Here is a 12483-nt window from a genome sequence, read left to right on the forward strand (position 1 = left end):
TTTCCGCCATGGAAGGTGCTGGAGCCAGGAGCAGGCTCCATGGGAGGATGGAGACTCTCTCCCCTCTCACCAGGAGCTCCCTGGGTAGCGAGAGAGTTAAGTGTTTGGATTCAGGCAGATCGTGGCCTAAACACCAACTCTACTAACTGTGTGACCCTAGGAAATTCTCTTAGCCTCTCTCAGCCCCGGGTTCCTTGTCTGCCAAACAGGGGTAGTAATACCCATTCCAAAGACCTGCTGTGGGGATTACAGGGCCTGAGCCTGGCATGGGGTAAGCACTCAACGACGGTGACCAGCATGGTCCTCATGTCCCCGAGTGCTGTGGACTCAGGGCCCTCCTGCTTGTGGCTTTAGAAGAGCTCGCAGAGGCCTCTGTGCACTTTGGAATCACAGAGGCAGGCAGGGACACCCCTCCTTGTCTGACAGAGAAAAATGCAGTCTGGAGGAGCTGCATGATGTTCTGGAAGGGCACCTGAGGGAAGACAGGGGGCCTGGGCTCTGGTCTCATCTGGGAAGAGGAGGTCTTCAGTGAGTCCCTCCTCCCTTTCAACAGCACATTTTCTCAGCCCCACTGCCTGCCAGGGACACTGGGGACAGAATACAGGTGGGGAAGCCTGGGTCCTGAATGATCTCCGATGTGCAAAACAGAACACAAACAGGAAGAGAGGGCCAGGCAACAAGGCTCCAGTGCGAAGGGCACAGCAAGCACTTGGAAGACTGGAAGCATCTGAGAAGCTGCCTGGAGGAGGTGGAGAAGGGAGGGTCCTTGAAGAAAAAGTGGAAGTGATGAGGAAGGGCAGGCCCACAGGCAGGATCTTGCAAATTCCTTCTGGGAATCCTGGGATCTGACTGGCAGGAACACAGGGCCCAAGTTTGGAGTGATGGGGCACGGAGCTTACTATCTCCCCGAGCTCTGCCACTTACTAGCTACAGTTTTGTGGCCGCTGTGAGCTTCAGTTTCCTTGTGTGTAAAATCAGTCTCTGCCCCTGGAGTTGCTGGCCAGCGTTACATGAGATCATGCTTACAAAGCACTCCGCGCAGCCCTGGCAGGCAGTGAGTCTCAATCAGTGGCAGCCGCTGTTAGGGCTTTGGGCTTTCTACAGGGGAGAATCACGGAAGGAATCGTGATCAGATTCGTGTTTTAGGATGGAGAAGGGGCAGTGTCTGGCAGGAGGGAGAGAGAGAGGGGGCCTGAGCACTGCCTGGGACCAGAGGAAAGGGCCAGCAGCCGACCCCGCTGCTCCACAGAGGGGCCATCAGATTGATGGCCGGGCCCCAGACCCCCAGCCCCGGCTGCATGACCATAACTGCTAGGATGGGCCTGCCACCACCAGGGCCCCCTCTCCTTCACACTTTCCCAGCCGCTGGGGGTTTGAAGGACATCTTAGGAATCTGGAAAATTTGCAAATCTTTTAAATCCCCAGAGGTTGCCTGGCGGCCGACTGGCCCAGAGCCAGACAGATTCTTAGGGACAAGACTTGGGCCCATGGACAGGGGCTATGCCTCTGAGGTCCTGTCCCTTGGTAGGTCCCCGTTCTGTGTACGCTGCTTGCCATCTCCCAATTCCCTTCTCATACCCCTCCCAGCTCTCCCCACCTCCCGCAGGCAGTGCTGTGCTTTGGAGGCCCCCAGTCGACACCCGGAAACCTCTGGGGTTTGTTTGGTGAGGGCAGGGGGCAGCAAGGTTGAGGAGGCCGGGGCCACCCACCCCAGAAGCAGCCTGAGCAAGAGAGAGGAAAGAACTGGCTCCTCTAGCCCTGATGTCGCCCGCAGCCTCCCGGCCTCCTCCCATCTGGTTTTGTTAAAAGTATTTTCCATTTTTTGACCTATTCAAGAAGGCGCAGGCTGGGGCCAGGGGACAGGACAAGGGGTTGGGGTTCCCCACTCTCCCAGCACTTACCTTGCTGCTGATGCCTTCTGGTATGGGCACTGTCCTGGGCTCTGGGCTGTCACCCCCTCCAGGAAGTCCTCCTCACGGCCCTCTCCCTTTATCAGAAAGACTTTGCTGGACCCGAAAGGGGGCCGCAGCTGGGTAGGAGGGCAGGGAAGGCCGCTGCAGGCTCCCGGAGCCTCAGGAAAATGGAGGGAGTGGGGGGCTACAGGGGTAAGGAGTGGCCTCACTCCCAAAGCATCCTTCGGGAGGAGCAGGGCTGCCAGGAGGGGCCGCCCTGGGTCTGGCTGTCTGTGTCGCAGGGCGAAGGCTGCTGCCGGGCGCTGGTCAGAGGGGCCTGGCCCTCTCCTGGTCCTCCTCCTCCTCCTCCCTGGCTCCAAGTTGCTCACAGAGCAATCCTGGGTCCCAGACGGGGCGGGCAGGGACTGCGGCCGCTGGCAGCCCCAGGAGCTCACACCACTGTGGGCTTCCCTGCCCCCCCACCTTGGGGGAAAGGCTGAAGGATGGCCTCTGATTGGCTCAGCTGGGAGAAGGGGGGCGGTGGGGCGGGGAGGTTGGACGCGTGCGTCTGTTTTCAATTTCAGTTTTTTCCCCCCTCTTTCTTTTCCCCAAGTTTCTTGTTTTTCTTCCTCTTTTCCCTCTGCTTGCTCCCTCCCATCGCTGCTCCTTCAGGATGTGAGGGGATGTTTAGAAATTCCGCGGCCCACGCCAGCCGCTGAGTCACTTTTATTAAAGAGTGGCCCGGCCCCACTCGCCTGATGCCTGTCTCGGGTGGCAGCCTCCCCTTGCCATGGCACCTGGGGGCGAGTCCTTTCTGTGTGCCTCAGTTTCCCCATCTACAAAGGGAGCTCTGATAAGCTATACGGCTGATTCAGTCAACACTCATTCATTGAACAAGCATGTCGATCGCCTACGATGTGCCAGACACTGCGCTGAGTGATGGGGACACAGTAGTAAGTAAGACACAGTCCCTGACCTCAGGGGTGCCCAGGCTAGTGAAAGAGACAGACAATGGACAGTTGGGTACCCCAAGGGAGGGCAGGGGGGCTCAGAGCGCATCTGGAGGGGCACCTAACTGAGGCTGGAGGGAATCAGAAAGGGCACCTGAGAAGAGGTGACTTGGAAGAGACGGAAAGACCTTCCAAGATGATCGGTCACTTCTCAGAAGAAGAAACCAAGGCCAAGGGGTGACTTGGTGCAGAGAGGGAAAGAGACTTGCCCAAGGTCACCCAGCACACTTCAGATTCCAGACATATTCCTTTCTGTCATCTCAAAGCCCTGGAGTAGGGCTGTGGTTACTTCCCCATTTATATATCGATGAGGAATGTGAAGCCCAGCAGAGTGAAATGAGCTCGCACAGCAATGGCAGAACTCGAGCAGAATCAGGTCCCACGAGTTACATGATGGAACAGACACGGGGACCTGACCCACACTGCAGTGTAGACTGGCACTCCTGTCCTACCTTCTACCTAGGTTATCCCTGTCCCCGTTTCTCATTCAGTCACTCAACAGATATTTTCGAGTACCTGTTATGTTCCACTTCCAGCCTCCGGGCCTCCTCCCCACTAGGGGCTGCAAGGCTCTTCCAGGACGTCGGCGGGGCCTCTCGTGACCTGGCTTCTTCTACCCTCGTTTCCTCAGATCAGAAGCTGTCTCTAGTCACAATCTCCTGGCCCTTAGATGCGAAGGCCATCATTATAAAAGGGCTTAGGAAGTTGACTAAAAGGGCTTAGGCAGTCACCTCCTGCCCCCACTACTGCACACATGGGGAAATTGAGTCCCAGAGAGGGGGAGAAAGGTGTCCCGGGTCACACAGGTAGAGCGTGACTCTGTCCAGGGCTCCTTCTGTCCTGCCCTCTGCACCTCTGTCTATCCCTTCTCCCAGGCCTCACCCTGGGCTCCTGTTCATGGGGCGGGGGCTTTGCTTGAGCTGGGATTTCATGCCACCCACAGGAACCTATCTGGTGGTCATTTCTTGGTCTTGTCCCAGTGGGGACTGCCCAGCAGAGCATCTGGCCTGGGCCACACAGAGGGAGAAGGGTTCTCAGACTGGCTCCAGGCCATGGGGTGGGGGCCGTGAGAGCCTCCCAAGAGAGGGGGCCTGGCCCAGCTTGGTGGCAGCTGGGTCAGAGGGGAATACAGGGGGACTCCAGAGACCACAGGGTCAGGCCTGCACAGGGATTTCTTGTGCCCAGAGACTCCATCAGTCTGTACAACTCCCCTTCTAGCATTTGCCTCAGCCGTTTACCTCCAAAGCCTTGGCCCAACTGCAGGGACCAGGACAACTCAGGGGAAGCAAGGCGGCATCTCAACCCGCAGCCCCAAGAAAGCTAGGCCGGGAGTCAGGAACCCCAGCTGTGGACTTGTTGGTTGGTCTTGGATAGGTATCTTGTCCTCTCTGAGCCTCAGTTTCCCCATCTGTACATAACAGGGGTGGACTCACTGAGCTGGAAGGCGCTCGGGATGCTCTGTCTACAAGTTCCTTAGAGTTGGACTCTGGCTAGGGAGAGGAGGCTGGTGGGCCCCAGGGCAAGGGGACAGCTGGGGGCCAGAGATGCAGCACAGAGGGGAGGGGGCGGCTGCCGGTGGCTCCCCCGGGAAGCCGGCGGCCGCCAGTTTCCGGCCAGCCCAGCCGTCCGGCTGGCCCATCTGGAATCACTTAGCCCCTACCACCATTAACCCTTGGCAGGCAGCAGGGCTGTTAAGGCTCTTCTCAGCTGAGATGGGGTTGGGGGACACAGAGCCACGTGAGACACCACAGGGCACTCCCCGAGGGCTGGACAGTTGAGGCGGAAGTGTCACGATTGACAGGGCAGGTTCCAGAGCCAGAGACAGAGCTGGGTTCAAATGCTAGCTTCTGCAGTTTCAAGCTGCATGATCTTGGGCAAGTCACTTGAACTCCTGAGCCTCAGTTTCCTCTTCTGGAAAATGGAGATAATTTGAGGAATGACTCGAAAGACTGTTGTGATTTGTAATGCACTTAAAGGGCTTAGTACAGTGTCTGGAAGTGTTATTATTGAAATAGTGATTTTCTCTCATACCAGCTGCAACCCGTCACTGTGTGCCCCTGGGCTGAGCTCTCCCTTCTCTGGACCTCAGTTTCCCCTGTGCACTCTGAAGGGGTGGGCAGTGGGCAGTGCATGTGGACAGTGCAGCCCCGTCAGGCTGGCATGGTCAGCATGGCCCCCAGCCCACTGTGGACAGGATGAGCCGTGAGCAGTCTCCCACCTGGCCAGATGCTGGGAGCCCAGGCCAGCCTCGGACACACCTGTCTTGGGGGAGGCTAGGCTGAGATTGGACAGGCAGAGCGTGGAGCATGGGGAGTCCTGCCTGAGGTAGAGTGGGGTGGGGTGCAGAGGGAGAGAGCAGCTCTGGGCAGTGGGGTTCAGCACTTCCCCTCCCCACTGCGTGGTGGCCTGCTCAAGGATTAAGAGTCTGAGCTTTGATGTCAGCACTTCCAACCCAGCTCTGCCACTTCCCAGCTGTGTGACCCTGGACAGATTACATTATCCGAGCTCAAAGAGCCTCGGTGTTTTCAGCTGTAAAATGGGGATACAGCCGCCTCCTTCACAGAGTTGTTTGGAGAGGCCCAAATAAGTGATGCACAGGAGGTGTTTTGTACAAGGACTAGAGCAGAGCGAGACAGCTCCAAGAAAGGTGACTGATTCTTAGGTGTCACCGGGCGCTGCTGTCACAGAAGTTCACCATCAGGACTGGAGGGAAGATCCTCCGACAGCTCATTTTACAGCTGAGATGACTGAGGCCCTGTGATGGAATGTGACTGTACCAGGCTTTGTGACATGTAAGACCAGGACTGGAACGGAGGCTTTGTCCAGACTCTTAGGCCCGTGTTCTTCCCTGGAGGAGGGAACCAGGCTGAACTGCCCCCCTCCACAGACCCCCACCCACGCTCAGCTCATCAGAGCCTAGCTGAGCCGGAAGCCACAGCTCTCAGTGGGGCGGGGGAGGGGGTCCGGAAAGGGCGCCTGAGTAGGAGAATTCCCAGTAGGCTGGCTCAGCACTCATTCAGGCAGGGCCAGCGGCTACCACATCTGGCTCTCCCACGCTCCCAGCGCTGCCTCGCCTCCCCCCCGCCCGGCCTGGGGCGACGAAGCAACACACACGTCCCAGGCATCGGCACAGTCATCTTGGATGTCAGGGCCAGATGAGTCCTAGGAGTGAGTCCATTGTACAGGCACAGAAACTGAGGCTCAGAGAGCAGAGAAGACCTGTCAGAGGTTAGCAGAGAGAGAAAGGGCCTGGAATGCAGGACTCCTGACCCCCAGCTCAGTGTCCTTCCACTCTGCGCACCCTGAGCAGGTAGGACCTTGTGCCTGCATCTGGGGAGCCAGAAGGGGCCTGCAGTGGGAACTGCCCCTTCCCCTCCTGGACATTCAGCATGGTGGCTGTCTGGTTGGGCAGAGGGACCAGTGGGGGCTTCGGGCCACATTCTCACTCTAGATTGCAGGACTGCTTTTACTGGGCCAGACCGAGGCCACCAAGGCCTGACAAGGTCGCAGGAGATAAGGGCTTCAAGACCCTGCCCGCCTCAGCCCCTCCCCAGCCTCCAGCTGGCCTCAGTCTCAGTGCCCCAGGGAACAAGGGTGTGTCCTTCTGGTACACACAGATGGCTCAAGGGTCATCAGAACAGCAGGGCCCCCAGAGGCCACGTATCTTCTCCTCACTGGACACAGTGGGTCCCAGAGAAGGCCAGAACCTGCTTGAGGGCACACAGTAGGTCTGGAAAGGGGCCTTTAACTTTGACTCCCAGGCTGTCCTGCTCCTCCCACCATGTAGCCACCACACAGAAGTTAACTAAGCACCTACTATGTGCCCTGGCCTCATACAGCTCACAAGCAAACACCAAGGAAACCACAAATTAATAATATAAAATTGTGATGAAAGAGAGAGAATAATGGGCTATGTAGGTAGGATTCTTGTTTTGGTAGATTAAGGCTTCTCTGGGGAAGAAATATTTCAGCTGAGACCTGAGGTTAAGAGGCCACACTCAATGCAGGGGCGGGAACAGTGTTCTAGGCAGAGGGAACAGCATGTGCAAAAGCTTGGTGTGTTTGAAGAGAAAGAAAAGAATGGTTGAGGTGCAGAGAGAGGACTGGTCGGATATACGCTGGAGAGGTAGTCAGGGGCCAGGCATCAGGGCCTTGTGGGCCTGAGAGGACTCTGGCTTTTATCCTGAGGGTCAGGGGGGCGGGGGAACTGAAGGATTTTAAGCAGGAGACTGATGAGATCAGATCACTGTGGGGCACTGTGGAGGATGGCTAATGGGGGCATGAGGAGAGGCAGGGGGCGAATATGGAGGCTGTTGTAGTAGACCATGGCCGACTGCCCTCCCCACCCCCCATCCATCCGAGAAGCTGCAGAACGCATCCAACAGGGAGCGGGGAATTCTGGGCCCCAGTCTGTGCTTGACCACTGACTCACAGTGTGACCTTCTCTTCCTTCCCTGTGACTCCTCTGAACAATGGGTCAGACACAGAGCTCCTTCAGATGAGGACATTCGGCCCCTGGGCCTCTGAGTCTAGTGTCCCCTCTGCTCCCTAGATGGCTGTGTACTGGGGGACTGCCTCCCTCCCCTATGCCTCTATTTCCCCACTGGAGGAGGGCGGGACTCAGCACATCTGGGGTCATGATTGAGACCAGGCAGCCATATCCCTTCCAGTAGTACCCTGCAGTGCCAGCAGGTGGCGCCCCCAGCCTCTGGAGGGCGCAGGAGCAGCAGAGGAAAGGCGCTGGCAAGGGAGAGGGGTCTGGAAGGCAAAAATACCTCACAGGAACCCCAGCACCCACCTGTGAGCCTCACATCTGGCCCCTGGAGGTGGGCAGGGCAGGAATTACCATACTGCTTCCACCTCGGGAACAGCTCAGAGAGGGAGAGTCCCTTGCCCAAGGTCACAGAGTGAGGACTGGCCCCCAGTCACAGCCCTTGGGTGCTGGCCCTGGTACCCACCAGCTTCTGTTAAGCAAACGACTTCCAACAGAAAGCTGAGCCCAGAACTTTTTCTCTTCCAGGACCATAAACCCGATTTAAAAACCAAGTTATCACCAAGATCTTTATGAGGCCTTTTCTCTGTGCTCCACCCCAGGAGGCCCTGGTTGGGTGTGTGAGAGCAGCCCAGAGGGAGGACTTCCAGAGGGAAGAGGGGCCACCAGGGGAGCCAGAGGGAAGGAGGGGTCCAATAAACAGCCGCTCCCAGAGATAAGGGGCTGTCAGAGGAAGAGGCTGCAGCTTGGTGGTCGGAGGCTTCTCCACACACAAGGTCACAGCTCCATGCAGCACCACTGTCTGAGGCAACCAGTCCCCAGTGGGCACGTGGGGATACTGAGGCCCAGGGAGGCAAAGGCTCAAGGTCACATGGCGTGTCAGAGGCCAAGGTGGGGCAGGACCTATGATTTCAGACACCCACGCTGGGACTTTTAAACAAGGTTACAGTGTCCTTGGGAGGGGGAAGCTGGGAGTGTCACATCAGGGCTGGCTCAGGTCTCTGACTGGGGGTCCACCTAGGGGTGCGGGTGAGGGGAGAGCTAGGCTCTTTTGCATGAAGAAGCCAGAGGAGGAAGAGGAACCAGGTATTTGCTTAAGCAAAACCCCAGGGTGGGGGGAGAGGCACACACAGGCTCACTATCCTCCCAGGCTGGCTCAGATGGAGAGGAAAGGAAAACTTCCAGATAGGCCACTGCCTTGCTGTGTGGCCTCAGACAGGTGACTTCACTTCTCTGAGCTCCAGCTGCTTCATCTGCAAAATGCCTCACTGAGGATGAACTGAAACAATTCATGCAAATGACTTGGCATGATGCCTGGCACTTAGTAAATGCTCGGTAAATAGTAGTGCTATTGTTGCTATTACTCCAGCACCAGGTGAAGGGCCAAACCCTGCAATCTCAGAGAGAGGCAGTGAAAGGGCACTGAGCTGGGAGTCAGAAGACCTGGGTCTATTTCCTGTACAGCACTGACCTGCTGTGGAAGTTGGCCAAAATCCTTTCTTTCTTTAGACTTCTGGGCCTCAGTTGCCCTATCTGTAAAATGAGTGGGCTGGCTCCCTAAGGGTCTTCCAAGGTCAGGATGCTATGACAGCTACGATGCCCCTGCTCTCCTACCCTAGGGAGGCCAGGGGTGATGTCTGGAGGATCGCAGGGTTGGGCTGAGGACCCCTCTGCCACTCTGGCTGGGCAGTGAAAAAGACCAGTGGAGTCAGGAGACCCAGCTTCTGTGCCCAGCTCTGTGCCTGTGTGACCTTGGCCAGACACCTGGACCTCTCTGTGCTTCCTTTCCTCATCCAGCAAATGGGGCCAGTTTGCCCCACCCTTCCCAATACCTAGGGCTCAGGAAAGAGCAGGCCTAAGGGGGCAGATAGAGGCCCACCCCAGGATGTGTCTGTGGAGTGGGAGGCATGTCCAGACTCCACCCTGGGAGAGAACAGCACTGAGGGGCCCACAGAGCAGCTGGGATGGCTCCCCTAAGCCTCAGGGCTCCCTGGTGCTGCTCTCTCCCTGATCAGAGAAATATGCTTTGCCTGGAAAGTCCCCCATCTCTCAGCCACCACCCAAGTCCCGTCTGTCTTCATCACTCCTGGACCCCTGCCCAGCTTCCTTGCTGCTCTCGGGCTCCCCGCCTCTCCTCTGGCTCATTTCTACACACTAGCCACAGCCGTCTTCCTAGCCCCCCCCCCCCCCCACTGAAAACCCTTGATAACAACTTCCCACACTCCTCATCAGACCTGGCCCACAGGGCCTTACTCCCCGCCCCACCAGACTGGTCTCCTGCCCCCATCACTGAGCTCCAACTCGTCTTTCAGTTCTAGGGGACCACGTGTCCCCTTGGGCCTCAACACCTCTGTTCACACTGGCCCTTTGCCCACAATGCCCTTCCCTGCTCCCAGGGGCCTTGACTCATGCGTCACTTCCTTTGGCAAGACTCCCGTGTCTCCTCCCTTTGGGTCAAATCTCCTGATTCCTGGCCTTCACCAAGATGTAATTTTACCTTTATTTGTGATTATTTGATTCAAACCTGCTTCTCCCCCACACCAACCTGTAAGCTCCCCAAGGGCAAGGCCTCACCCAGTACCTGACACAGTCAGCACAAAGGAGGAGTGATAACGCGTATTTGTCAAATGAATGCACACAGGAACGAATGAATTCTTACACCTATTCCGACCTTTAAGCCATCCATCTAGGTCTGATTTAGCATATTTTTGGAATTAGAGGGCACCAACTGCCCCCCACCCCCCAGGATAGGCATGCTTTTTGCAGCATCCCTAACCAGGGACCTCCAGCAGTCACTTGCATACCTCCTGTGATGGTGAGCTCACCCTCTATTTCATGACAGCCCATTTCATGATGGATGGCCCTTTAGAGAGCACTTTATTATGAACGGGTTGAAATCTACGTTTGTGCCCGTAGCTTTCTCTCTCAGGTCCCAGGTCTGCCCTGTCCCCCTCTCCAAACTCAGATCTTCAAGCCTCACTCCAGCTCCTCTCTTCCAATCTGAGCAGCCCCAGTTATGTCAGCTCAGAGTGTAGAGCCCAGTCCTGTTGGGCCTCTTCTCCCTTCTCTGTATACTGCCAGTTTCTCACTGACCCCTTGAAAGACTGGGTCCTGAGTGGAACCCAGCACTCCAGATGACTTCTACGCAAAATTTCACCAACACGTTCATCTCCTGACCTGGGAAAGGGGGCCTTCCCTGCCGAGGCATCCACACGCTCATCCATGTCAGCAGCAAGGCAGGGAGCCCGTTTTCCCCTCTCACACCAGCAGCCTTCATTTTGCTGCATAAACTTGGCCCCTTTTCTTTCTGGGCCTGAATGCTTCTGCCTGTACAATGGAAAGAGTCCTCTGAGCAGGAAGGGGAGCCCTGGGCTTACTGGCCCATATTCTGTTATAGTATCCATCCGAACCCTAGAAGAGCAAGAATCTGACCAGGGCCACCTTCATGGGCAGGTCACCTGTGCAGTCACACAGGGCCCAGTCTTTAGACGGGCCCCACGCTGGGTTGAATGCTCTGCTGTCGCCATTTTGAAATTCTTAATAATTCTTGAAAAAGGGATCTCACATTGTCATTTTGCACTGGGCCCTGTAAACTGTGTCCTTATCCTGACACATCCGTCTAGCCCTGAGATGATGCTGATCTGCCCTGGCTAATGTGACCCAAGGGAGGCACAGGTTGAATAGAGAAGACCCCGATTTTGCCCACTTTCTGGGGGCCACATGTCCTTGCACATTTAGGGGGTTCCCAGGAAATGTTGGAGGATCAAACCCCTTGGGGGCTTCTGTGCAGCTCTTTGACACTGAACCCCGCTGGGGTGAGGGAACCTGTCTCCCCCAGGCTTCCTAGCCCAGGGCCCTGCCCTTGATGAATCCTCTGCCAAATCCCTCAACCTTGCTCCCCACTCCCAGTTCACTGATGGCTCCTCAACTGTTTCACCCACACACACACTTGGGTAGCTGTGAAATGTCTGCCAGTCTTTAATTGGGGGGACAGGGGGACATGCATGATCCATTTAAAATACCAAAGGGGGCCCCAGCTATAATAAATAGATCAGGGCTTTTAGATCCTGCTTCACACAAACCAACTGATAAAAAGACACTTTTGAATCAACTGGAGTATTTTGCATATGAACTGGGTGTTAGATAATACCCAGAAATTTGTGTTAATTTTGTTAGATGTGATAATGGCATATTATGTAAGAAAATGATCATGTGTTTTAGAGCTGCATGCTGAAGTATGTAGGGGTAAAATGACATGATGTTTGAAATTTGTTTTAAAATACTTTAGCAAAAAAAGGAGGGGAGTAGATGAAACAGTGTGACAAAATCTTGATAATGGTTGAAGCTGGGTGATGGGTATACAGCGGTTCTCTATACAATTCTACTTTTGAAACTTCTCATTAAAATCAAGGGGAATTAGGGGGTCATCAGGAGAGCTGTGAAAAGTTCCCTAGAATGTCCCCAAAAGATGTCCCTAGGTCACCTTTTTAAGAACTTTCTCTCCAGAGCCAACTCAGGCAAACTCCCCAATTGTATGCAGACTCGTGTTATGTGCATATGTGCATTTTCACCGGTGGGAACATCCACAGCTTTCATCGGAGACTGAGGGGTCGTGACCCCTCCCCCCAAAAGATTAAGGACCCGCTACCTTACAGACGGAGCCCTGTTTGAAGTCAGGTTGCCCCCCTCATCTCAAGTTGGTCACTGAGGAGTGCACCACAGGCCCGGTGTGGCTGTGACGCTGGCCTGGGGTCCCCCCGCCGCCCCTCGGATCCTTTTTCTCCACCTGTAAAGCGGGGTCGCGGGGCGGTCCACGCGGGCACGGGGAGGACGCGGTGTTCCGGCCGCTAGGCCGCCGGCCTCTCCGGAGCCTCCCCACCTGGCAAAGCCTCGACGCTCGCCCAGGACGCGCCTCCGCACGCACCCCCTCCAGGCCCCGGCCCGTCCACCTCCCGCTTGGGGCGGCAATTTGTCTCCTTTTGAACCCCCCGCCCCCGACGGGTTTCCCCCTTTGATTCGCGGCCCGGAGGCTCCCCCCGCTTTGAAATGCAAACCCGCCTGCGCTGGGGCCGCGGGCGGCCCGGGGCTA

At 56.4% G+C, this 12483-nt stretch overlaps 1 protein-coding gene across 1 annotated transcript in view; it reads right to left on the reverse strand.

Annotated features, from left to right (window-relative positions):
- The window catches only part of PDGFRB (platelet derived growth factor receptor beta), a 37701-nt gene extending 35387 nt beyond the window's left edge, over positions 1-2314 (reverse strand). Inside the window, exon 1 of the mRNA XM_058543966.1 lies at positions 1902-2314. The gene's annotated coding sequence lies outside the window, so the exon portion shown is untranslated. The remainder of the gene's footprint in view (positions 1-1901) is intronic.
- Positions 2315-12483: the final 10169 nt, after the last annotated feature.

Source organism: Diceros bicornis, chromosome 1, assembly GCF_020826845.1.
Source record: "Diceros bicornis minor isolate mBicDic1 chromosome 1, mDicBic1.mat.cur, whole genome shotgun sequence".
Taxonomy (NCBI): Eukaryota; Metazoa; Chordata; class Mammalia; order Perissodactyla; family Rhinocerotidae; genus Diceros; species Diceros bicornis.